The sequence below is a fragment of the Cavia porcellus genome, unplaced genomic scaffold, assembly GCF_034190915.1.
Source record: "Cavia porcellus strain 051 isolate PalLab524CR breed Dunkin Hartley unplaced genomic scaffold, mCavPor4.1 scaffold_14, whole genome shotgun sequence".
Taxonomy (NCBI): domain Eukaryota; kingdom Metazoa; phylum Chordata; class Mammalia; order Rodentia; family Caviidae; genus Cavia; species Cavia porcellus.
The window spans coordinates 71,568,433-71,596,380 of record NW_026947497.1 but is presented as its reverse complement, the minus strand read 5'-3'; the positions used below and the strand labels follow the sequence as shown (position 1 = coordinate 71,596,380).

The following is a 27,948-nucleotide window of genomic DNA, read 5'->3' as shown; positions in this document are numbered from 1 at the left end:
TTTTTAAGGATTCAATCTGTATCTGGGACCATCTAGAAACACTGTGGGAACTATCTTTGGTGGATTGCTTCATAAATTAGCTATAATTTGCTGGTCTATCAACTGGAATAGAGGAGTTGTATTGGGTGAGAGGAGCTCAACTGAGAGCCATAGGAATTCTTCAGCCAATCTTTTTTCCAAATCTCATGGATGATCAGGAGCACTGTCTATGACAAGGACAGTCTTGAATGGTAAATCTCTGTCTTCTAGATATTTATTAACACTACGGCAAAAAGCCTTCTATTCCACTCAAGAAAAAGTACTCTCAGTACACAGACTTTTACATTAGATTTCCACAAAATCTCTAGCCTATTCTATATGGTTTTTTGTTTTCTAAACATTCTAAGGGTCTCAGAGAAATAAATCAAGAAAGCTTTTATCATGAGGTCACCACTACATAGTTGGCCTACCCTTCACAGGTTTTCAGCCTGGCATTGTCTTCATTTCTTGAGTAATGTATGTTCTCTCGGGCATTTTCTTCCAGAAAAGGCCAGTTTTTACAGTTGAAAACTTGACAGTAAATATTATTTCTTTGTATCATTATTTCAAAGTGGCATGTGTAATTTTCAGCAGTCATTTTATCAGCACTGATTACTTTACCATGATTAGTTAACACTATGAACCCCTGTTCTTAATTTAGAATTGTGAAACCCACAATTCTAACAATCCCTTCCCAGCAGGCAATGTTGCACCATTATCCCTTGTTGGTGGGTTATCTTTGATGAGCACTGCATTTATAGCTCTAGCTTTTTCACCAATCATAGTTGCAGACAGGCGATAACCTGTCAACTCCCTTTTGTTTATCCTAATTAAAGCCTTTCAACCTCATCTAACACCAGATTGCAATTTATTAATTTGAATAATACCTTTAGCAACACTAGCTTCCTTATACAAAATTTTTCTCTGTAAGATTGTCATGATAGTGGATTTCAACATGCTGTACATATTACCGAGATCATTCACAGGAATACTATCCTTGTATTTCTCAAAGATTTCCTTATTGTTGATTATAATTTCTTCCTTTACCTTTCCTTCCTACCTTAGTTTTTTTTTTTTTCCTACCTTTTAGGGTAGTGTTAATTTTGACATCAGTAATGGTAGTGATTATATAAAGAACTGACCAAAAGCATGTCCACAGACATGCATCTGGGCTCAGACTGACGTGTACATAGATTTGCACCTGTTTTTCTGGCCTCACAAGCCTTTGGCTACAACTGCACTAGTAGCTCAGATCTGGCTCATAACTTAAGACTTTGATCATAAATTAAACTTACAATTTTGGTTGTAACCCTCATTCTTCATATGTAAGACATAATTCAGGGGGTTAGCTGTAACTGTCTTTTCTTTTACTTACAGAATTTACAGTTCCAATTTGTTTTTTGTTTTACCATTTCATTGTGAGCACCTTGAAAGTTTGAAAACAAATCAAATTTTTAAAACACTGTACTTGCATCCATTGTAATACCACATGCATAAAAGAAACCAAAAAATATCGCCTACAAATTAAATGGAGAAAGTAGAATTACACATTCAATTCCTTCCTTCCTTCCTCCTTTCCTTTTGCAGCAATGAGGATTCAGTGCATGGCCTACCACTAAGCTACATCATCAGTCCTCTTGTTGTGCTGTATTGTATTTATTTGTTTATTATTTATGTATGTATTTATTTTTGCGACAAGGTCTTCCTAAGTCACTGATTTGCCCAGGCAGAGTTGGACCTTCATGTCCTGCCTCAGTACTCAGAGTCCTGGAATTATAGGCAAGATCACCACTTCCAGTTTTCAATTTCTTAGTCCTTATTCTATAAAGAAATGAATGTAGCAAGTACAATATATTCAGGGCTTGATTTTTCCTTTTTTGCAGTACTGAGGATTGAAACCAGGGCCTTCATAGTGAGCTACATCCCCAGCCCTCCTTATCTTTTGTTTTGAAACAAAGACTCCCTACATTGCCCAGGTAAGACTCAAACCTACTGTCTTCCCATCTGAGAATCCAAGTTGGTCTGAGGTTTTAGGTTTGCACCACAACACTGAGTCCAAGATTCATTTTCAATAGCATTTCAAAATGTGCAAATTTACAATGGGTTTGTTCTTGTATAAGCCAAATAATGATCTCTTTCATTATTTTAATGTATGTTCAACTTTATTTATAGTTAGACATTCATGCCACTTTACTTCACTTTATCTTATTTCTTTAATATTTTATTTACTTGTTACTATATATTTATTTGTTTAATTTTACACACATATATACAGTCTTATCACAACTTTATTAATGACACTTAACACTGCTGTGAGGGACATGACACATCACCAGAATTCGAGAACAGAAATGCGTTGATGTGTTGACTTTTCAAATACAAGTAGAATATGTAAGAAGACTACAAAATAAATACATAGAGACTACAAGGGCTGGCAGAGGTGACTGATAAAAAGAAAAGAACAAGACAGGGAAAGTGGAGAAGACAGTGACAGTAGGAGAATGAATGTGGACAATCTGGAACAGAAGGTGGAAAAATAAACTCTTGAAATCATGAAGTTTCTCTCTTGTCAACTTGGTAAAAAGAAAATACAATCAGATAAAACAGTGTTTTGTTTTTGGTTCCATTTCCCTGCAGTTGGATGTACCAAAATCTAATGCTGAACCTTAAACTAACTTATGATCAGGCTTCCACTTTCTGGAACAACAACAACAAAAATTCACACCAGTTATGCAGCAAACATATTACCACACAGCAACAATAATAGTAATAGGCAAAAGTATTTCACCTGTGCTTTAAAAACAATCCCTTGGACAGTGAATTCACTTGGTGTCCCAGAACTCAAATCTTCAAGTCCAGGGAGAAAAGATTTGATAATAAGCAGACCCCTTCATATCCTCCTTGTTGAAAAACACAGACTCTCTTTCAATAGGCCCCTTCTGTGTGTGAAGTACTCTGCCCTGCCTTGCAGAAAAAAGCTGAAGATACAGTTTCTGATCGTAAGACAAGGCCTTTCAGAATCCCCTGACAGGAAAGCAACCAAGTGAAAGGTGAAGTTGGATATCTGCTCTAAGAACATGCTTCTCAAGCAGTGATGTGTACAAAGATGATCTAAAGATAGGGATGGAGGAGAGATTCGTATTCCCTAAGTCTAGGGCAAGATTCAAGATTTGCATGTCTGGTCAGTCCCCAGAGTCTGCTATGTCTACTCCACAGACACTGAAAAGCTGCGAATGAATGCTACAAGAGACTCCTTAGCTGATAGCATTAAGGCGGCTTCATAACAGAAGACTCTGCATCTCCGCAGGGAGAAAAAGCAGTGGCCATGGAGGTGTGTTTCTCTGTGGGGAAGTGGAGCCCAGAAAGAGCAGGGGGAGTAAAGCAGAGAGGAGGGAGGGAAGAAGAAAAGGAATTAAGCAAGCAGAAACACAAATGGGCTTTTAAAGGAAGCATGAATTCTCCTGAGTATGATCTGTAGAGGACCTAACAAACAATGGTGGGACATAGGCCCAGGAGGAAATGATACAGATTTTATGTGGTTTTGACTGTTTTTGTTTTTGTTTCTGTTTTTGGTTTTTTGGAATGTGAGTGGAAAGAACATTTGATCACCAAAAATACAATTCCAATGAAGAGGATGTAGTAGGAGAAGTTAAAGATCCTATAAGTAGATCTGATTCAAAGTTAGAGACCTATTACACATTTTGATATTTATCACTGTTACCATTATTTTCCAATATAACTCCCTCACTGCCAGTCATAACAATGGAAAACCTGTCCTCAATCAAGACTATTTAAGATCAACAGTAAATGTAGCTAGCCTGTCTCAAATTCACTGCCATGTGTACATCTCAGTGGCTAAAATCAGTGGCTCAGTGGAAATACAAGTAATCTGTATTTATTATCAAAACATCACTTCTAGAAATGTTCTTAATACAGCACCCTAAGAAAGGAAACCAAATGATGTTGAAACAGTGCATAGGTTTCTGCACTGTTGTCTACATGGAAAAGCAAAGAACAGAAAAAATGTGTACTTGCAGGGAGACAGAGTGGAATCACTGGATGCCTGAGAAACTCAGGCAATGGCAGTTCCTAACGAGCAAGCTCGCTGCCTCCCTTGCCAAAGAGAGAGGGCCGGGGATTTAGCTCAGTGGCATAAGCACCTGCTTGGCAAGCGCGAGGTCATGAGAGAGAGAGAGAGAAAGAGACAGAGACAGAGACAGAGAGAGAGAGAGAGAGAGAGAGAGAGAGAGAGAGAGAGAGAGAGAGAGAGAATGAGGAAAGAAAGAAAGAAAGAAAGAAAGAAAGAAAGAAAGAAAGAAAGAAAGAAAGAAAGAAAAGTTACCTAAAGTAAAACCTCCTTTCCTCTACTGGTATTTGTCTCTCTTCGTGAAAATCAGTAAAATCTCTATATATATGACCCTAGGCTCCTCAGAATGGGAGATAAAATGATTTTAGTGAAAGGCTCCAGGTTAACTTCTTAACTAATTATACAAGTAGAAAATGAAATCACACACACACACACACACACACACACACACACACACACAGAGACAAGATCACTACAGATACATGACAAAGTAGCACATAAGGCTAATGTGGAATCCAGGAGGTAGGTACCTAGGTGTTCAGTGTAATATACTTTCAACTTTGTTGCATATTTTATTTTTTTATTATTTATTTATTTATTTTTGGTACCGGGGATCAAACTCATGACCGCACGCTTCTCAGGCAGGCGTTTATGTCACTGAGCTAAATCCCTGGCCCTTGTATATTTTTAAAAATTCATACTGTTTTAAGAAATTTTTCCTCTTTTTAAAAATTATATGAGGTATGAATTAAAAAGTTATCTCCTGTTGTCTCCTCTTACCATTAATCTAATCCTACTTTCTATGTAGCTACTATGGTCAGTGTTTACAATTTTCACACACAGTATTCTCCTTTTTATAGAAACTAAGTCATGCAACTTGCTTCTTTTACTTAACAAAATATCGCTCATATTTACCCAGATCACTTCAAGTAATTAAACCTCATTCCTTTTAAAGACTATGATTGTATTGTCTATCTATAGCATAGCAGGTTTAACCATTTTCTCAATGACGACATTACTATTATTTTTGAAAATTTATGCCTTTTATACTACATTTAGGCTTAGAGTCATTTCCCCTTGAAATAAAAAAATCAATCAAGGTCCTATGAATCACAGTGAAAACCTGAAATGAGTCTACAGACCAAGGAGCTTAATACTGTACCTAGCTGAGGAAGGAAACGAGAATCAAAGATTCAGAGGCATAATTCATACTCAACCACTGATACAATCTCTACACTGTACAAATTATCAGGTCAATACCCATTAGTCCAGAACTAGGCAAACTGGAGATCCATGCAGCAAGTAGGATGCATCAATTTTAAAACAAATAGAAAAAATAAACAAGATCTGCTTCACTGATAATACAAACCTTCAGAGCCTCATTCTAACAAATGGATGGTCTGAGTCCATAGGCCAAAGCAGAGAAACAGTAAACTTGAATAGAAGGAAAAATATTTCATTAATAATAGTAATTACTAATAAAAGCACTAATTCCTAAAGGTATTTCTTAAAATATCAGCAGTGTACTATGGAATATACACCAGAGACAAAACAGGTACAATAAGATCCTTGGTCATAGGACATCTCAAGGAGAGCGGGTAGGTCAGCCAGTCCACTAAACAGACAGAAAAACAAAAGCATAAAGGCACATTGACCAAAACATAGTGAGTTGTTAAAAATAATCCAGGGATATGTGAAGTTGGGGCACCTGTGTTTGGGACCATGCTGGGATTGTGAGCTTGGTAATAAGGGACTGAATTCTTAACCTTCCATAATAGTGCAAGACACTGAACATTTTTACTAAGCTCCAGTTTTAATTTGAAATATCGTGATGAGAAATTCAAATGCCAGTGGGGAGTTGAAAGTGAGTTATAAGACATAGTTGGTTTTTTTTTTTTCCACCTGAAGAAGTAATACATTAAAAATCCAAGAAAATGACAGTTACATAGAGCTTCAGGAAAGGGATATTACAGTGGTAACTCAGTTCACAAATTTAATTTGTTCAGTGAATTCTGGAAAAGATGCCTAAGTTCATGTTCATTCAGGAAAGATGTCTGCAGTCATATTTATCACCCAATGCAGAATGTGCAAACAAATACAAAATTTTGCCAAATGTTTCTGTTTGCGAACCAAACTGTTTAAAAACAAAAGCGTTTATAAACCAAGATACTACTGTACGACCATCACATTTGTAAGGGAAACTAAGGCACATACATGCACCATAAGCCAATGTCCTTGCTAGCATGTTCTTCTGACCACCAAATCCCCATTCTTTCTTTAATACTGGCCATTACCAAAATACCTGAGTCGACAATGTATTTGAAGGAAAACGGCCCAAAGAGGGAAGAGATTTGAGCTGATGTCTCTGTGGTGATACAAGGGTGTTATAGCTGATGCATAAAATGAGTGAACTGAAAGCTTTACACTTCCCAGTGGCTATCATTCTTATCCAAATAACTTCTAGAGCATCAGAATACATCTCAGAGGTCAGGAATGTTATCTGGAACACTTTTGGCAAACAGAGCCCAGGACAGAGAGGTGACTTTCAGGCAATGAATAACTTGCTAGTGGAAATGTGAGATGATGTCTTTTGATTTCCATTTTAGGCTCTCTCTGATGAAGCCTGCTGCCTCCCAGTCCTGAAAGACTGCTAAAAAATATAGCTGTCCCCTAAAAATAAAGCACCATTTATATCTAGGGAAAGAGTCATGCCTAAACAGACAGTGGTCTCTATCAAAAGAAGGCAGCAACTGAGGTCCAAGAGCAATTTGCAAGCTGCTAAAGAAGCTGAAGTTGCTGTTCTCTTTTTGAGAGACTGGTGAAGATTTATGGCACACATAAGGAATCTTAGCCAAATCTCCTACAGGCAGTGTTGGATCAGATCCCTAAGGAGATCTTGTTGCTATGAGTTTCAGTATCTTTATTTTCTGAGGACATCTGGAATGACCTGACCAAAGATATCTACGACTTTTTGAAATTTGTTTGTTTTGCTTTTTTGACGCAGGGTCTTGCAGTGCAATGAACTCACTACATCGCCCAAGCTGGCACTGAACTTTTGACACATCTGCCTCAGTCTGGTGAGTGCTGGAATGACAGGCATCTGCCACCATGCCAGGCTTGAGGCATCCTTAAAAGAGCTGGAAACTTCATGGTTTGAGATATCAGAATATATCTGAGCAAAGCATACTGAACTATAAGTTTTATTTAAAAGAATGTGACATGTTCAGAGATTACCGAAGCCTTGAGTAAGTCTTGAGGGGAAAGATCACCTTATTTAACTGAAAAGCAATGTCCACTGTAGGTTGCAGCCCTAATCAATAGAACCCACTGCCAGTCTTCCCATGCTTCTTTCTCTTCCTCCAAATCCCAGCAGTTAATGAGCTGCCGAATACTTCTTGTCATTGCTACATTCCTCCCTCCGGGAACCCATGCACTGTCTGTGATGCTGATGTGAAATCAAAGGTCTGACATTTTTGAACAGCACAACCTCAGATTAGCAATAAACTAATTTAAAGAGGGGGGAAAAAAGACAAAAATAGAAAACAATAAAAAAGAGGCAGGAGCTCTGCACCCTTGATGTCCTGGCCTGCAAGCAGCTTGCTTTTGAAACTGCAAGAAGAAACTGCCCTCAAAGACACTTCCTCAGATGCTGCCAACTGCAAAGGGAATATTCGCCAAGGGATGCTTGTCTGGTCTGACTCAAACTTGTTTTGGGGTGTGTCATCACCCCTTCAAGAGGTTTTTCCCTGGGCAAGACTCCATTCATTAGGATTTTTTTTTTTCTTTTTAAATTCAGAGCTGGCAGCGTGGGGAGGTTTTTACACACGGATGTGCACCTCCCACATGCTCTGGTCACAGACAGAACTGGGCTGGTAGGAGGCCCTGACAACGGAACTGTGCCAGGCCCAGACACAAGTCTTCCATTCTGACATGGAGAGCTGCCAAGCGGGAAGGAGCCACATCCTTCCTCGCCCTAAGTCCCCTTCCTAAATTGAGTAGTTGTTCAGAAGGGGGAAGCACAGGGGGAGAGAGGAGGCGACATCACTAGTTGGTGTTAATTATAACAAGGGGAAACCTTTATTCCCAGTAGAAAGTTTCTAAGTGAATTCAAGACAGAATTGCATGGCCGGAAAGATCCTTAAATGTCATTTTGATTCAAACTCCTTTTTCCAATATTCAAATCTCTCTGTAACATCCTTGCCAAGTGGATGTCTAGGAGCTCTTTAAATCTCTCCAGTGATGGTGATCTCATTACCATTCTCGTTTTCATAGGATCCTCACTGTAATAAATGTATGACTATATTGGCTGGACTCTGACCCTCTGCAGTTGGGACCTTCTGGTCCTGGTTGAAGTCTCTGGAGCCGGGTTGAACAAACAGACATCTATGGGCATTTCATACAGTAGCCCCAGTATCTGGGTATAGATTTTCCATATCTCCATAGGTCCCACTTTCAAAAATGAGAACTAGAGTTTTTGCAAAGCACTTATACCTCTACTTCCCTCTCCAACCTTGAAAGGGAAGAAAACAGAATGAGAAAATGAAAATGTCATTAAAACAGCAATCAACTAAAACTAAAAGGAAATTGAAAAAGGAGAAAAGGAAGCAATGAGCCCAGAAATTCTGGCGGTCAGTGGGGCTAACTCAGTCTAAGATAAGTTTCTGGTGAACTGTCAGACAAATCGCGGTAGAAATTAAACACTTGTTACAGGTGTGCAGCTATATGTGTAAATAGTTTGGACAGATGTTATGAATTTGTACTGGCCTCAGCAAGCAGAAGTGAAGCAAGAGGTTTCATTTAAAGCCACATAGACTTGAGTTCAAATCCTCTCCATGGCTGTGCAAACATGCTAAGTTTCAGTTTCCTTAGTGAACAGGGTCACTAAAGTGCCTCATGGAGTCAGGTAAGATTACAGTGAAATAAGGCTCCTTGCATTCAAAAATGTTACATTATTATTAGTATTACTTTTTTTTATTTTTACAAGTCTAAACTTTGATTGTTCCAACTGTTTCCTCATATAAGATAGCAAGTAGAATAAAAGTCAAACTGATGTATCTCACAGAAAGCAATGAGGTCAGTTCTCAAGTGTAAGAATCAAGACCAACTAGAGAGTGTGTCGCATTGCAAAGCAGTCTGGAATAGAACTAGGATGACAAATTGAAGAAAGGTTGGCTGAATCAACACAGCAGCTTCTTCAGTGGACTAACTACTTGCAAAGCCAGGGATGCAGCCTTTTTGACCTAGTATTGAATCTAGCATTTCTTGAGGAACACTCCACATACTGTTTAAAAGCATCTGTGAAAATTTGGTTTCTCTATGCCTCTTCCTGTTTCTTCCTCCATACCTGTGACTCTACATCGTTAGCTACAAAAGTCTTAGATTCTCCCAAATGAGAAGCCAGGGTAGATACTTCGACTACATATGTTCTTAGTATCCCTGGAGCAGGAAAACTTCGCGCAGACATCGAGTGGTGTTATAGGGTTTGCTAGTCCCTGGTTGAAAACTCAAGCAATATAGCTTTGCAAGTAAATGTGTGGTTTAAATAAAGCAAGATAAGTGAATGAGTTCAGTGGTGTTTTCACAAGCAGGAGGGAAGGAAATACGTTTTTGAAATATTCAGGAGTATGTCCTAGGACGAACTGACAGAGAGCACTTAAGGAATGATCTAATTCAAAGATGTATGACCCTCTCAGGGACATTAAAGTGTTCGCTCAGGCATGTTTTTACAAAGCACGTGCTCCTCTTTCTCACGTGTTTGACTGAAGGCAATGGAAAATACCGTGGGATGGGGGTGGGGCGTTAAAGAATCAAAATAGCTGAAACTACACCACCTGGATTACTAGGAGCCTGCTGTTTGAGTGGAAAGAGATCTTAAACATGATGGAGCCTAAAAACTATGGGCACATTTAGAACAGCAACATGGCATGATCCAAGTGGTGCCTGAAGATAAAGAGGCAGTGGTGCACAGAGTGAAATGGAAGGGATGAGCGACTGAAAGGCGCCCAGTGATACATCACACCCAGGGAGCTCTCTTGAATCATCAAGGTCTAAGTGACTACTTCCAGCTCACCTTAAGCTTGGAGCTTCAGCCTGATCATATTCTGTATAATAATACAGAATAAACTGATCTTATAGAGCATATCACACCGAATGACATGATGGAAATGTAACAGTCTGTAAAATACTGGACACTTGGTCAAACAAGGAAATTAGCTTCTAACCACTCAGTGAAGCCAAAATACCTTAGTTTATTTTTAAGGAAACTGTTCATCTTTATGTTCATCATTCTTCCCTTGAAATGATACTGATCCAGTCACATAAATCAATTTCCCTTAATGTAATGCTCCAATGACACCTACCTCCCTTATTGATCACACATAAGAATCAGACTGATCAGAGACTTTAAGGAACAGCTAGATAAACGTGTCAGAATGGCATTAGTTGACAGTGTTATCCATGTTCTAAAATCACCTTGGCATACAAAGTATACTAGCATTTCTAATTCCCAGGACGGACTTGCACAGTTTCTTACAATAGCTACAGATCAGCACCCTGAGTAAGAACTGAAGAAAGGGCTGGGAAGACAGAATTCATGTCTGGATTATTACGATTCTCATTAACCTCGTCCCTGTCTATGTTTTTCACACCCAACATCAGTTCTATGTGAAATATAGATCTGATAAGGGACCCTCCTCTTCTCAAGAATGTTCACTGTCTCTTCTTTACCCTGAAGGCTTAAACACAAATTACCCAACAGGATACATTAAGGTACTCAACAAGACAGATCAGGTTCATTTTTGGGGGGAATGGGAAAGGGTCTGGTAACTAAGACCCAATCAAATGGGGCTCTCCCCAAGAAAGTCACTTGTTCTATTTTCTTTCACTGTTTTCATCTCTTTCCTTTTATCTGTGGAGTACCACTTGTGGTTTCAGACTGAGTCAAAATTTCCTGCTCTGTGTGATTTTGAGTTAGGGCTGGCTGAGCATAATTTGTTCAGAGGGTCGATCAAGTTCCCTCGGGGTGACTGCAATTAACGCGCATTATTACTGACAGCTGGCTGCCTTCCAGGTGGGAGCCCTGTCTGCATCCACTGTTCCCTCAGCCCTTGCCAGATCTGCCCTCAGCTGCTCCATGTCTGAGGTTAGTGTGCTGATCCAGGGCCAAGGGCCCCAGCCCCTTCTGCAGGCCACTTACATCATTAGGGTTACATACAACAAGAGGAGAGTGGGTCTCAATCCATCCTCCAGATTCTAAGCCTGTTCTCTTCACTTCATGCACACCTTTTCTTCCTGCCCCCCTGCCCATTACTGCAGAGGCTACAGCATTCCAGAGACTTCTTCACCAACTCTTTCTCAGGGGTCCTCCTTAGTGACAATTTTCCTGATCTTCCAACTGTTCCCTTTCGGGCCCTTAATTACCTTCTCTTTCCCATAACTGTGGCTTTCTCTAAGAAATGTGCTCACATCATTTGTCCACATCTTTTCTGTTTCCCCTGACTAGAGTAAATCCACACACCACACTTTCTCACCAACTCCTCTCTGTCTAATCCTATCGGCCACCCCTTCAAGACTCACAGCAACCATGACTTCCTCATAACTCTCTCCTGAGCTATCAGTTGTCTGATACACCAAAGTGTTTGATGTATGTCAATATATGTTTACTAAATGTTTAATATACACAATTACATTATATAGTCTTACCTTACTTCAAATGTTAAACAAGATGTATCCCAAACCCTGTATCTTATCTTTCATAGGAATCTACAAAGTCTTACTCTTCAGAAACTGGGATTTTTTAAATCTTTCTACTCACCAGTGTCTTGCCTACATAAACTTCTCAGAAAATACTACTGTCCAAAACAGTAAATGAATTAGTCCTGTGACTATTTCCCTTTTACTAACACGGTAACGGAAAACCTGTACGACTATGAGAGATAACCTCACACGTAAGAACTTTTCCATAACATCACACTTCTCCTTCCACTCCACGCAGAATAATCTCTCAAGTCTACTTTTAATACTTTCAATATTCTTATCATTCACTGAGTCTAACAAATGTGTTGCACATTGGCCTGCATTTCTAGTCTATCAAGGAATGGAAAGAAAACTGCTAGAGAAAGATGAGCTAAATGCAAGAGGTAGCAAATTGTGAAAAGGCAGAAAATTTATGAAAGTCAGATTACGCAAATTTGAAAATATACCAGTCTGCAGCCATTTTATGTAAGGGTAAATGATCTCACTTCAATAAATTTTAAAGGAATTATATTCCACTCCAATAAACTGCCCTGAATAACCAAGATTAAGTAATGCCACATATTTTACAATAATCTCTTCCTGAAATAGGTTTTAAAGGCAAAATTTTAAAAGGAAGCTTCCAACTGAAATGTCACCAATTTTAATTATCCCATCATAACTTCCACTATCAGAGAAAAATAAAGGACACTTACTTTCTCAAACATTCACTCAAAAATATATGAGTGCTATCTTAGTCTCTTTGCCATCACTGAACATAATACTCAACACTCAAACTTAAAGGATAATTTTATTTAGGCTCATGGCTATTCAGTTTGTAATCAGCTGGCTGTAAGGCAAGGAGAACATGGCAGAAAGCATTGACAGAGGAAAGTTGCTTACATTATAGCAGTCAGAAACCAGAAAGAGGAATGAGGGAGTAGAGATAGAGATGTACATTCCTGGTCCCTCTCTGAGTGATCCATCTCTTTCAACCACATCTAGTTCTGAATTCTTTGGTGCACTGATTCAGTGATTACTGGAGTGAGCCTATATTCTAGTCGCCTCTGATTGAGGATTTTGGGAGTCATTCACAGATAAACTGTAAAATTTCACTCCTGGCTCCTGAAAGCCGCATGTCAGACTCACTATAGTTCACCTGTAGGAGTGACTACAGTCTTAACAGTTTCACCACTGTTGAAAAGTCGATGTACAGAGTTTCATCTGAGACTCAAGGCAAACTCTTAGATAGAAATCTCCCATGCATATAAAAAAAGGAATTTAAATACTGCTGACATACAGCGGCATGGTAAACATTCCTATTCAAAAATAGAGAAAGGGAATAGAAATGAATCCAGCCAAAAAAAGACAAGAGGGAAAAGGTTAAATCTTGTGGCCCTGCATCCAATGCCTGGGGAAAGCTATGGTGAGATGTGAGCTCCAAATTGTGTGAATGGTCCTATCCCTCCAGCACTGTCTATTGTAGCCCTCAAAGCTTCTCTCTTAGGACAGCTTATCTCACTACCTACTGCGTTCCTCATTCCTAACATCTCCAAACCCCTGAGGTCCCCAGGGCACTTTGGACTTCACTCTCACAATTTCCTTCATTGCCCTCTCAGGGACACTCCCTGGCCTTCCATATCTTCTTCTAAAATCTGAGTGGAAGTCTCCCTGACTTCACGATCCTTGCATTCTGCAAGCCTATAACATCAGCACCTCTTGGAACACACTAATGTCTGCTGCCAGCTTGAGCAGTAGTCAGGAAAACGTGAATCATAGTCACAGAGGCTTCTGAGTATTTGGCTATGAATCGTAAAACGGATTACTGTGAACCAAATTTCAGGGAACCAATTCCCTAAGCTTCCCTGGGAATCTCTTCAAAGCAACATCTCACAAAAGAGTTTACCTTCACCTTTTTACGCACCTGAGCCAATGAAAGGTGGGGTCTTGATAACTGGAATCTGAGATGCCTTTAGACATCTTTACTACTGTCCTCATCTGAAATACTTGACTTCTTTTTAGTACTAATTTTTTTCAGTTATTATGTTCTCTTTTGCCCCAACTTTTTGGTGGAGCACTTCCTTTCTGGTGAAACTAAAACCTTTTAAAATCATTCAGTTCTGCCTTATGCTCTACACTCTAAATGTAGAACTGGCTAAACGCCTCTACCATATCCACACCACATGTTGAACATCAGGCTGACTTGACATTTCTTCTACCAATCTAATCTCATTTCCTCCTAAGTCTCAGGACATAGATAAAACCCAGGAAAGCTTTCTGCCACAGCTTAAAGCACATGGTCTTGAGCCCAACTTCCAATGGATTTGGAGACATGCAGATTTAAACCATAACAAATGCCAACTATGAATTAGGTATGATTCTCATGCGAATGCTCAAGCATGCTCAGATTTTTCCTCAAAGGACATCGTCAAACTTTGCAAGATTCATTAATACACTGAAACTTTACTTGGAAATATATGAGGATGAATGTTACTCCTTTTAATTATTCCATAACAACTACATCACCACCACCACCACAGCAACAACAATAAGTAAAACAAAAACTCATTGTAAATGCTATAGTTTGAATATGTCCCTCAAAATTCATATGTTGGAAATTTAACTCCCAATAGAACAATGTTGAGAAATGGACCATATAAAAGGTGATTAAGCCATGAGGGATTTACCTTCATCAACAGATTAATGCTATCATAGTGGGAACAGATTCATTATCAAGGGAGTGGGTTCTGAATAAAATGATGAATTCAGTTCCCTTTCCTCTTGTCTTGCAATCTTCTCCCTTTCAACAAGATGATGCAGTAAGATGGCCTTACCTGATATAGGTCACTCAGCCTGGTACTTTCCAGCCCCCCAGAACTGCAAGAAATAAATCTCACTCCCTCCTCAATTACCCAACCTGATATATTCTGTTACAACTGTACAAAATGAACTGAGACAGTAAATCAGCACCATATTGGTTTCCTACAAAGAACCAAATAAATGCAACTAACAGAACCAGACTCAGTTCACTGTCATCACCTACCAGAGCAAAACAAACCGTCAAGTGCAATGAAGTTGCTTTCCATCCCCATACATATGTCTCATTTCTGTGCATAGAGACACCTCTTACCTGCAGGAAGTTCCTGGAGATTCCAAAGGTGCTACAACCCTGCAAATTCTGTTTCTGAAGAAAAATGTGGCTAAAAAAAAGTAACAAATATTTGTTTCCCTCATCACAGTCCTCTACACACATATGGAGGCAACTCTGGCACTTTTTACTTTTCACATTTTAGTTATCAATTAAGTTTATAATTAAAATTTTACATTCTCATAGGACTGCAATAATGATAGAATGAAATAATGAAAATAAAGCATTCAGCACAGCCCCTGACCTCAAGAATCCTTGTATCAGTGTTACATCCTGTGATGATACTGACTGATTGATTGTGTCAACTTGAGAAGTTTAGCTATGAGAACCACCAACTCCAAACCCCAGGGCAGCTTGTCACCTGGATGGTATAAAGAGGAAATGAGAAAGGACAGATCTGCTACTATTCTTCAGAAGAGCTCCTGTCTTCACCTTCAGCTTGAACGTCATCTCCTGGCATCTAGCACAGAGTCGATTTCTGGCACAGATGCTTTGATCTTCTGGCTTAGACTTTTCAACCTTCCACTGCAGACCCCTCGGCCTCCTGACAGGAACTTGCACAGGACACTGCAGTAAGCTCCAGATCTTGGACTAAAACCTTCCTTCTCCAGTGTGCAGACACCCTCTGCACGCTTTCTCACCTGACTCTGTTGGTAGCCACTATCAGCCAATCTCCTAAATTCCTCTTTGTTTGTACGTCTTGTGTTATATCCGTTTCCCTAGCAAAACACTGACTGATACAGTAAGCTCTATGAATTAGCCTTGGTTAAGTGTTATTTGGGGCAAATGGCTGGCATTCTGCTGTTCCACCCTTGTGACCCAAGATGTTTGGGGACCATCACGGGACTACCCAGCAAGGGGACTCTGTCTGAGGAACAAGGTGGGCAGGACTGAAAATGTTGCCTGCATTTATGTCAGATGCCTGGAAGCGAGAAACAGCAGAGTCACACAGGACTCACTACCCATGCAGTTCCGCGGGACTCGCTGTTCTTCCTACAAGAGGGTCTTTTAGAATCCGCACTGCGTGCTTTCCTGTAGGCGAAGTGCCAGAATTGGCCCTGGAGCAAAATTAACAGCGCTGATTACGATTGGATCTTTGGCTCTGATTTTTAAAGAGGAGTTAATAAAAAAAGCCCGGCTGAAAAACTGTCTGTGTATGTAAGCATAAGCATGTTTGGGGAGGTAATTTTAGTTCAAAAAAGTAACAAACAGTTCAAATGGGCTGAGCAGTAATTATGTTCCAGGCACTGTGCTGAGTACTTTATGTGCATATTTTATTTAATCTTCACAACAGCCCCATCTTTGTGCCAAGAACACAGATGAGAAAAAGGGTTAGGGTGCTGGGTACCATGAATTATAAACTGAGTCTAGAGGATGTCCAAATTTGTCCTTGTCTTGCCCTTTGAGCCAGACTAGAAGATGGAAACTCCCTGTGCTTTTCTGGTCATAGCTGGAAGCACTAGGGCTAATGACTTCTGTGGAGCTCACAGGTCCAGCTAAAGACATAAGGAACCAGGAGGGGAAGTACAGTTTCCTCACTGCACCTTGTCTCATCCTGGTCCTTGCAGAATGCTTTGTTCCAACTGGTCCACCACAGTCACCATCACTTTTCAGAAACACACACCGCCCTTTGCCCAAAGTCCTTGATTAGATGTCATGAATAAAGGTTCTTGATGGCTCCTGGCCTTCTGTTCCCTAGGATAAGTAGTCACCCTAGATCCTTGCCTGCACCCTGATTTTACCTCTTGCTCTTTCTTCTCACTATACAGTGCAACTCCAGGCAAGAGATCAGGGATTCGTTGCAGGTGTCCCTGATAAATGGTGCCATGGAAAGGGCCCCCAATATTAGTGATGTTAAGTAATTTTACCACATCCCAGAGGTTGTGAGTAGCATTTACTTGCCCTGGTTGTCTCAATCTAAAACTAAATTAAAAACTAAATGCTAATCAAATGATACAGCCTGGAATAACAGGTCATATATTCATTCACTCATTTATTAAATGCATTTATTTACCTATGCTTTCATATAAAGCAACACGAAGTGAGACAGTAGATATAATAAATATTCAGAGTCATATCTTACAATCAAACTGCATAAGGTTGATTTTGCGCAAGTTCAAATAAAGTCTCCAGCACTGCCTGACTCAGTGACTTGAGACCTTAACTTGCTCTTTAATAAAAACTGATCATAGCAGTACCTGTCTCCTAAGAGATACTCTAAGACTCTGAGGCTAATATTTACACAGTCCCTATCATACACTGTCACACTCTTTTCAACTCACATTATTGAAGCATGTATCATGAGGCTATGTATAAATGGGCCATTAAAGACTTCACGGAGGATGTGGCCTTTAAGTTCCTTCTTGAAGAGTTAGGTACCATTTAAAAGTATAAAACCAGAAGGAAGAAATTGATTTTATACAGAATTAAATGGGCCCACTGTTCAGTGCAGCAGATTTCAGACACTGGTAGCTGAAGTTTTATAAGGAAATAACTCTAGGTACGATGTTTGGGGAGACTGATTACATAAAACACCTACATAAGAACTATAAAACTTCCAGCTGAATCGAATTGAGCAACAGAGCATACATTTCCTTCCATTATTCAATGCATTTGGAAATAAGCACAGTACCATCTCAGAATAGTCAAAGAATTCTAGTTTGCTTCTTTTCTCTTCTTTTTTCTCTGAGACAGTCTAATGGGAACAAGAGGCTGTGAATGACACATCAATGAAATTATATTGTCCTCCTCCTCTGTTCATAGCAGTTTATAGGAGATCAGTGCAGTCTGTCTCCTCATTTTAGGAATAACTTCCTGCATTTTGCTTCCCTCCCTGCTCAAGGCTTCAATATATCAAACTTGTCACCATTCTGTTCCTGTGCTCCCAGTGACATCCTACTGCACTGTGCATGAAACCTTCACAGCCACTCACACCTTTTCCTACCCAGTGTAGGACTTTATATCCAGTCCTTGCTCCCTTTACCAAGCTTCTGGTGTGCAAACTGCACCTCAAGCCTCTCTTAGCTTTTTTGCAGACTTTTTCTACATTCATATGTTACCTTCCCTGAGATGCCCTTCCAGTGTTATTACCATTTTAATGTAATCTCTCATTTCTTAATCCTGAAACATTTGCATTTATTTATTTCTGTCTCTGTCTTTAACTGTCTCTGTCTCTCTGCCTCTGTCTCTCTCTTTCCTTGTCTCTGTCTCTGTCTGACTTTCTGTCTCCTTCTCTCCCTTACTGCCTAATACAGCATCTGTTAACTATCACATACAAACAATAAGGACTCACTTCAACAATTTAACAACTCTACTTCCTAAGGCAGTTCTGGGCATCTCCAAAACAGATAAAAACAGATGTTTATATTTAGACACAATTTGTGTACCCATTTGTGTACATATGTAGATACACAAATAACCATTTCAATAGTCTAGATATGTACATATTCAATATTCCATACATATGCACACATGCACCTATATTTAGATGTGTGTATATGTATAGGTATAAAATTTTATTTCAATATTTTATATATAATTTAATCCCTTATCCAATTCCATGTATCTATTTATTTTGGGGGTTTTGTTTTTATTTGTTTGTTTGTTTTTTGGGTACCAGGGATTGAACTCACGACCTTGCACTTACCAGGCAAGTGTTTGAGCCGCTAAGCTAAATCCCAGCCCCATCCATATATTTATTCATCACTGACTTAGGACTGCGTATCTGCTATTTGTCAGCCGCTTTTCCAGGTACCTGGGACTCAGCAGCAAATAAAAATTTCACACCGTGTGGATTTTACAGTCTAGTGAGGGTGAAATAAAAAAACAACAGACTAAGTAAAATAGTAACTACCATGTGAAAGTTTATCTGTTTATCTATCACCTATCTATTGATCCATCTATATAAGAAATATATAGACAAGTTTATCATTGTTTTCCAAATAAGGAAGCTTATGTCTTGACAGGATAATCAAGCAATACCTAAGTACAAACCCAATCCCCAATCCAAAACCAGGCGGGTTTTGACGACTAACTGTATGTAATTAACCCTTACTCCCCACTGGTCTCACTCTGTAACTGGAAAAGTTACGTCAGATCTTCCAGAAAAGTGCTGATCAGTGTGTATTAGCATTCTCAAATCTATCAATTTAGTAAGTGAAAGAAGTCTTACATTTTAAGTGAGAGGCAAGCTTTTTCCACACACATATTTTTTTTCATTGAAGATTAGTGATTGATGCTAATCCAGAGTTGGCTTTATTTTTTAGAAAAAGCTCTACTCTCATTTCTCAAATATTAAATATAAGTATGCAAAATTTTCTGATCCCCAGACCTGGGTTCTGGGGGCATGGTGTGTGGGGAGTGTGGATCAGAGGAGAATGGTAGGATCACAGCCCTGACTAAGGACATACAGGTATCTTTCTGGTTCTGACTCAGCACAGTGCTTCTCACTGAGGCTAAGGAGGCTGGCTGCCAGGGGCCTGGGGCTCGTGACGCCATGGTGTGGGGAGGCCAAGGTGTAGGGATTGAAGCTTTGCTCTTGCATGGTGGCTCCTAAGGCAATTCCTCCACATGCAGAAATTGATCACAGCTGCCTTAGAGAGCCCATTATGTCCCCATACTCATTGAAGAGGTGAAAACACAGAAGCCTTGGGGAAAAAGGCGAATAATCAGTTTCAGGCCTGGCAGACGGCATGGCTGAGGGGAGAAAGACAAGGTGCCTGCACCACTAGGGAAGGTAGAAAGCTTCAGGCCAGGTTTCAGCTCGACCACTTCTTGCACGCCATAGTTTTTATAAATGTTCACTGTTTTTGAAACTCAGGATAAAAAAAAAAAAAAAATGTTGGCAGCACCTGTCCCAATTACCTCAGAGTTATGGTAAAATAAAGTAGTATTTTTGACTGTGAATGTGTTACATAATAAGCATTTTAAGATTTTTGGAGGCTTCGAGTCTATATAAATTTTAAAAATTATTATTTGAACCTAAACCTTTTATCTTCCAATCCATGTGAATGCAATTATCACTGCTGTTGATCATAATGAAAGTTAAAATTCCCATATGGTAGGTTTGTAACAAATCTGAGGGCCTATAATTGGCACCTACAAAAGCCTGATGGAGCAGGTTTACTTTCCCCATTTTACAGATGATCAAAATATGGCAGAGAAAGATTGCATAAGTTGTCCAAATTCAAGTCCAGGGAGGTCAGTCTGATGTCAAAGCAAGCGTGTTACACAGCTACAGTGAGAAATCACTATGACTTTCCAACACAACCGGCTTAACCAACTGCCATCAGTGAAATACACATTTTCAGGTATCAGAATCTATAAAATGACTGAGTCTCTTTTCTGTTGCACTTAGAACTGAGTGAGAGAGAAGCACGTCAATGCAAACAGGGATTTGTGTGCCACACAGAGACCACAGTCGTCTGCTGGACATAAACTGGAAATAAAAGGTTACCTATCCTCACGTTCAACTGATGCCAATTATACCAAAGTACAGATGGACCACTGGGAATTCGTAGCTCTTTTAGAAATCTTATGATCAAAGCTCTTGGTAGCTCTGCCCACTTCCATGGAAACTGACAACTGCCTACTTCCGCAGAAACGTCCTATTTTCAGGTAGTTTATTGATGATACTTGACACGGCTTTGCGGGCCCATATATGCAAGAATGTATTTCCATGTCATTTCTGTGTTCTGTTGACTGCAAAATGTCTTTTATTATTTCAACAAAAATGTGTTTGCCAACACTGAGCCAAAGACATGCAATCCTCCTAGCGTCTGTGGTTCCTTTATCAATTGTTTTGTTTTTGCAACCACAAAATTAAAGGAAATTGTAGCCACGCTATTTATCTACAGAGACAACCTTTAAGCTAATTAATGCAATGATAAAGTAAGAGGAAATCACAAAGCTAATTCTGGACCTATCTGACCTTGTATGAATCCGTCTTTCCTTCAGTTTTCTACCTTGAACATACAAGGCATTGTGACAGTCAAGGGGCAGGTCAAACCTTATTCTCAACTATTTAGGTGCTAACCAGGGACCTGAAGGAAAGCAATGGAAAAACAAAACCTATCAAATGAAAAGTTAAAATGTCATACACATTTAAGGGAATTCCAAAAACTAGGAAATATCAGGAAAGGGTATGAGCTTCAGGTCTGGAAGTTAAGAGGGAAAAAACTGCAACTCTGGCAGCATTAGCTGGCATGGTATCAGGATACAGGTATGCAGAGTGGGAATTAATGAATCTAGTTATACAGGTCCACAGATTCTACGCTCTGGCATCCAGCAAATGTGGTATAGTAGAACAAAAGGCTTTGCATTCAAGCACACACTTTACTAATTGGGTAACCTTGGGCAAGTCTCTAAGCTTTCGGAATCTCAGTTCTTTCATCTGGAAAAGGCAGACAATAATATATAGGAGAGTTATTTTTGTGCTTAAATGAAAGGACAATCACACATGCACCACTGAATGCTGATTTCTCTTGTACTTTTCTTTCGCTGAAGAATCCATCTCTTGGGCATAAAACAACGAGGGTATTTTCTCGTTAGTCCCCTTTACCTGTTTTAGCCTTGACGTTTACAAAATGATATGATTGCAAAATTTCAGAGCTGAAAGGAATCCTAAAGAAAAACACACAATGCACTGTAGCAGAAGAAACTCAGAGATCAGCTAATTCAGGTCTCTCACATTTTAGATTCCAGAAAGAAAACACAGGCACAGGCAAAGTTACACCAGGATTAGAGAAGCAAGATGTGAATGAGATGAATCATAGGTCCTAGCCGGGGTCCTCAGTTCTAGTATAGCTGCAGGACAATTCATGGTTCCTCCTAGTTCTAGAATGAAATGCAAAGATCATTCTCAGCATCATTTTGTGTTTTGTGCTACAACATGGATCATACTACTTAACTTTTAGAAGCCTCAGTTGCCTTCAAAACTAAGATTATCGCAAGAATTGAATGAGATGATATAGGTAAAACCCTTAGCACAAACAATGATGGAATTCAATAAAGGGTAGCTGTTAATGTGGATAATCGTAATTTAACAGACTAATAAACTGAAGGAAATGCTGATAAAAGAAGTAATGGCAATTAACTGCCTCCTGAGAATAGGTGTTAAGCCTCTAAGTAGACATCAGTGTTCCTAGTTCCTATCTGTAGGGCCCTACTGAACAACTTGGCTGAGGCACCTGCGAACACTCTAGAACTCACTCTGCTGCAGCTGATACAGACAGCTAAAAGTCAATCTTAGATAGTGGTCTCCAAACCTTTCCATCAGCATAAGCCATGAGCCATGTTTTTGAAAACAGGCACATGAAATGAATGCTAACCTGAATTTATCCCCTGAATGTCAGATACCAAATGTTTTGTGACCTTCCTGTACTTTGGTGATATTTTTCCCCCACAGAACAATTTCTAAAATGGGTAAAGAGCACAGTAGGTGGCTCTCTAATATTTCACTGACAAAGCAACAATGACTCACCAGATCCTACATCTGTGTCACCACTAGAAGCTTGACGAAGTTGAGCAACAAATGAAATTGTGTGTATACTTTAGATGACCTTTTTGTTTTCTTGCTGTCTCTTCTGATGTTCCTAGCCACACTGCCCTTTCATGATTAAAAATGATGCTAACTGCCTACCTTTTGGCAAAAGCAAGCATATGTTTCCAGATCTCAAAGCGAGGAGCCAAACACTCTCCTAGATCTGTGCGCACAGGCCTGTGCCCTTGTTACCCAGAGGAAAAACTCCATGGCCTGCAAGAAGGCACCAGGGATAAATGGCCCCACTGACTGGGCTGGCCATGGATCTGTTTAGCTTCATGCATAAGCTTACAACTGTCACTACCCAAACAGAGAAATAAAACCCCAGACCAGTGATTAGCACCAACAGCAAACAGTGATATTTTTTTATTCCCCAAATGTTGCTTAGGCGCAATGATGTCTCTATTCCACCCTTTGGCCTTAAGAGTTCGTGAAAAAGTTGAAATAATGCTATGGCTATTCGTGATTTTTATTTCTGACTGCTCATATCAGTCTTCTAACCATCACTGATGGCGGTGGGGAGAAACCACTCACAACAGAAGAAAAACCTGAAGAAACGCTGAGCTTTATGTCCCCACTGTACTCTTCCTCCTAGGAACTGAGGACTTGCATCACATCAAACACCAGAGGATAAAAAGGTTGCCTCGGGGTCACTGATTTAAAATCTTCTGAGAACTGGCTCCAGTGTACTTCACAGAGCATGCTGAGGAATTGTTCTCTTAGGAAGGAAATATCCCCTTTCTGATAAAAAAGAAAAAAATAAGATACCCTGAAATCACAAACCAAGTAAGATCAACCTAGCAACTGAAGTAAATTGCTCAATAGCTCACCACAGAGGTGGCAGAGTGTGACAGGAAAATCCCCCATCCAAAAGTCAAAAGGTGTGAACTGCCTGCTTAGAGCTCAGATTTACAAACCATGTGGCCCTTGGCACTCTCCAAGGGTCATTCCAATCTCATTCCAATTTTCCTTTTAACCAATTGGGCCTAATTAAGGTACCATTTAATGAGCATCTACTCACTATGTATACCTGACACTATTTCAGTGAATGTAATCATCACATGAATTCTTAAAGTATATGTGTTTATTCCATTTTAGAGGTGGACAAAACAGAAGTTATAAACAATGAAATAACTTGCTTAGTATTATCCAGTAACTTAGGTCCTGGAGCTGGAATGTGAAATCCAAAAACATGGGCTCCTTTCACTATTAATATGCCTGCCATGTCCTTCTCCCAGGGCTGCTGGAAGTAACAAGAGAGATAATATATGTGGACTGTACTTTAGAAATTTTAAAGTGATGCATATATGTCATTGCCCAAACTTGTATCAATGGGCAATGACAAATAATATGCATGGGGAGAAGGGGTATCACTAGGCATGCTTTCTTCCAGGAACCCACAAGACTTTGCTCTCAATCTCCCTTCCGCCCCTTGTTATGACCTTATTTTGAGCATTTTCCCTTTCCCCACAAGTCCCTGCTCCCTCAGGCACACGTTCTGATGATCGTGGCCAGCTCATCACAATGCACGCACACAGAACAAGCTGATGGAAGCAAGTGATCCCATCCTCTGCAAATAGTCGGTGTGGGAAGCACCCAAGTGGGCCCTGCTGGCCTCTCACCCTCCCTCCAATCGTGTCACACTCCTTCTCAAGCATGCAGCAGTACTGCAAAGGGATGCTGAGGATGACGAAGGAGGCAGCCCACTACCAATGCTAAGCATTTTATTCATATAGGCAGGAGATAATCTAAATAGCTATGAAATAAAAACAAAATTAGCTGTCATGAGCAGGGTGGGGATATATGAAAGGAACTATTTAATTATAAAATACCAGCAATATACAAAGATGTGTGTGTGTGCACACACGCGCACACACGTGTGCTCACGCTTAAATAAAACAAGTTAGTTTCCAGAAGGGACTGAATTCAGCAGCAGGCGTGCACAATCCCACAGGAATACATTACAGTTTTGCTACTGTTTTCTGACATTAGCTGAACAATACAGAGTTGTCTGGCTGATCTAAGAGCACAGGATGATGGGGTTTAGCACAGGCTACAAAATTGCCTCAACTTCCAACTTCCTCTTCTCTTGTTTATCCCCCCTCAAGCCCCAGACCTGCTTTGTCAATCAAGAATGCCTAAGATCCAGGCAGTTCACAGGCAAAGGACTGACCTAAAAACTAGCAGGAAATTCCCATCACTAAAAAACATCCATCTGATATTCCAGATCAAGACTCTCTTACCCCAATCATGTGTGCACAATATTCAGAAGGAAAAAAAAAAAAAGCTTACAATAAAAAATTGTTCCAACTCCAAAGTAGAAAATAGCATCACCTTTCCAGACACAGCGCAAGGTCACTCCTAAGCAGTAAAAACACCTTTCCCAAACTCACTGTCTCCAGGCTCACTCTACAACACTCACAATGGAGTCCAGTGTTTTGTATGGGCTAGGTGCGGCTTCAGGCGCTCCCCTCAATATGTAATTCGGATTTTCCCATTTCATCCTCACAATTATGCACTAAGCCTCACTGTCACCCCTGCACATCTCCACTTTGCGAAGGGGGTTGAGGGGAGAATCGGGAAGGTGGGCTAACTTTCCCAAGTTCACACAGCTAACACAGGGCAGAGACCTAAACCAGGTGAGCCCCGCTTTTCCAGCAGGTAGCTAACCCAGGGATCTACACAGCTGAGCCCCAAAGGCCTCCTGCGATGCCCAGGTTCACAATCTGGCAACCCAAGAGTGGAGGGTTGACAGGTGAGGCTCTTAGAGGAAACAACAGAAGTTTGCTGGTCCGTTTCGGATTTTTGCCTTTCATTCCGTTTCCCGGCTTCCTCCCACTCCTTCTCAGTGAACAGGGCGATGGGCGAGCGCCTTGAAGTCCGCTCTGCTCTTCCTAAACCGGGACACCTAACGTCCCACGGGACCAACAGCTCAGGTGCTGTGGACCTGGGAGATTACTGTGACCACCACTGGAGGTCACCAGCGCAGTTTCCTTAGCTCTTCCTCAACTGGGCCAGGAGCCTGTTGGACACTCTGGGCAGGAGCATCTTTCAGAAAGCAGGTCAGGAAGAGCGAGTGAGGCCGCTGGGGCAGGGCCAGAAGGGGCACAAGCCTGCAGGCTGAGGCTCAGGGACTCCCACCCTCGGGGCTGAGGAGCGCTCCTGGGAATCCAAGGCGGAGTCCCGCGCGGCTGTTTCTCAGTCCCTGGAGCAGAGGCCGGGTCTGACTCTCCGGGTTCGAATCCCGGCCGCCGCTCTACTACACTGAGCCACCCCGGTCGGTGCCTCGTCTTGGGTCTCAGTTTTCCCTTCTGTAAAACAGGAGCGACGGGGAGAGAAGGTCTCCAGGACTCCATCTGCCCCGAGTTTCCGCGGCTGGGTATCCCCAGCCCTCGCCGCAGCGCCAGACTCACCTTTCTGGGAAGCCGAGCGGGCGCGGGCGATGCGGCGGGAAGGTCGCTGGGTCGCCCGCGGCTGGTCCTCGCGGTGCCCCGGCCACAGCGCGCCCCGGGGACCTGAGCCCGGGCTGTCTGAGCCCTGCGAGCCTCTTACTTTCCGCCGCACTTTCTTTTTCCCCTTTCGGGGCTCCTCCCCCGGCGCCCCGCGATTGGCCGCGATCTGGCGGATCAGGCTCCACCCGCCACCCCGGCTCGCGATCCCCGAGCGCCCCGGGCTTCCCAGGCAGCGGCCTCTGGGCGGCGCGGTGGCGGTCCCGCCCGCCGCGAGGAGGAGCCGCGGCGCAGCGGGCGGAGGCGCGGCTGCGCCCCCCTCGGGCGCCCGGCAGTGCCACGCGGGGACGGAGCGTGAGCGCCCGTCCTGCAGCCCCGCCGGGGGCGCCGGGCAGATCCGGCCCCGCAGAGCAGAGCGCACACCTGCATGCGCTGCGGGAACGCGTTCGCCGAGTGGAGTGGAAGCCACTCCTGCCCAGCTCTCCGCATTTAGCTGCGGGGGCCTCAAGGCCCTGCTGTGGGTGGTGGGCGGTGGGCGGTGGGCGATGGATGGCCCACTGGTTGACCAGCACCGAGCGAAACAGAAAGATGCAGAAAACCCATGGCCAAGGTCCAGGTCCAGAGCTCTGCCTGAGTGGGAAGTGACAGTCACAGAAGCATGCAGTGGATCTCAACAGCAGGACTGAAGCTGTATGTTCTTATTATGTGAACAGTACCTAGCACAGCACCTGGCCTAAGTAGGCACTCAGAATATGAAGAATGAATGAAATGAAGGGTTGTGGAATGCAATGATCTCCTTCCACTCATCTCATTCTTCCAGGTTTCTCCAAAAGCCCACTGTCACTGGGTGATATTCCTGTGATGCTGAGGAGAGGCTTTACAATGACTAACTCCTTCATCCAAGAGCTTTCTATTGTTAGCTTTTTTAGCCCAATGAGAGTTTCATTTCCCCCACAGAATCCTCCTTGGAGCTCAGGAACACTTGGCCGCTGACCTACATTCCCAGCCCTTTCCATTTTTTGAGTTTGAGACAGGCTCCAGCCAAATCATTCAGGCTGGCCTACACCTTGCAGTTGTCCTGCCTCAGCCACCGTGGAGCAGGGATTTCCTCCTGGCTGGCAGGGCCTTTCAATCCCTGTTCCCATTTCCAAGACTCGCTCACTAGGGCAGTCTGCCAAGCTGGGCCAGCTCTTCAAGTGTGTCTTCCCTCTCTCCTGTCACCTCCTCCTTGACTTTTTTCCTCACTGCCAGACAATGGCTTCTCCTTAATTTATGTATTCAGGAAACTGACATCCACAGAATTCAGTTAAGGAGAAATACAACAATGGAGGAAAAGAAAAGCTCCAGGGTGAATAGGACCAGAAGTGGAGTGAGAGAAGACAGGGTCTTGCTGAAGCTAAAGGAATACAAAGAGCAATGTGTCACCTTCCCCAGGCAGCTAAACTCACCAAGGTCACATAACAGTGTGGTCAGCACCACACAAATGGTCATATTATGCCACTTCTTATCCCAAGAAATGTTTAGTTATCCTGGACACTTAGCAGATAATATATGCTCACTAAAGTGTCACAGAAGCAAAAGGAAATAATCCTAAAGCTTTCAAAATGTAGCTGTATGAAACAAGAATACAACTATTTTTTTACTTTATTAATTCATTAAACATAGAAACCAACCTGGGTTTTTCATATGTAGCACACTCATTAAGCACTTCTATGAGTAAGGCCTACAAAGTAACAATACAATCATAAGGACATTATATATAATAATTCTCCTTCCCCTCAAAGCCTGTAGGATCCTATTGTTATCTACACTTTACAGATGAGATGAAAAGACCTTAAATAACATGGCCTAACATACACAAACCTACAAGTGGAAAATGCAAAATAAGAACCTAGGCAATCAGCACTGATGTTCCTAAATGCCTCAGGAGACAATCTCTTATGCTACCTAGAAACATGCAGAGGATAGTAATTCA

At 41.4% G+C, this 27,948-nt stretch overlaps 1 protein-coding gene across 6 annotated transcripts in view; it reads right to left on the bottom strand.

Moving 5' to 3' along the window:
* Positions 1–26,160, bottom strand: part of Il1rap (interleukin 1 receptor accessory protein) — a 134,234-nt gene extending 108,074 nt beyond the window's left edge. For 2 of the 6 annotated variants that reach the window (XR_002788345.2, XM_023560290.2), the window contains exon 1: positions 25,938–26,160. The gene's annotated coding sequence lies outside the window, so the exon portion shown is untranslated. The remainder of the gene's footprint in view (positions 1–25,937) is intronic. The other 4 variants (XR_010051668.1, XM_023560293.2, XM_023560291.2 and 1 more) reach the window with 3 other exon arrangements.
* Positions 26,161–27,948: the final 1,788 nt, after the last annotated feature.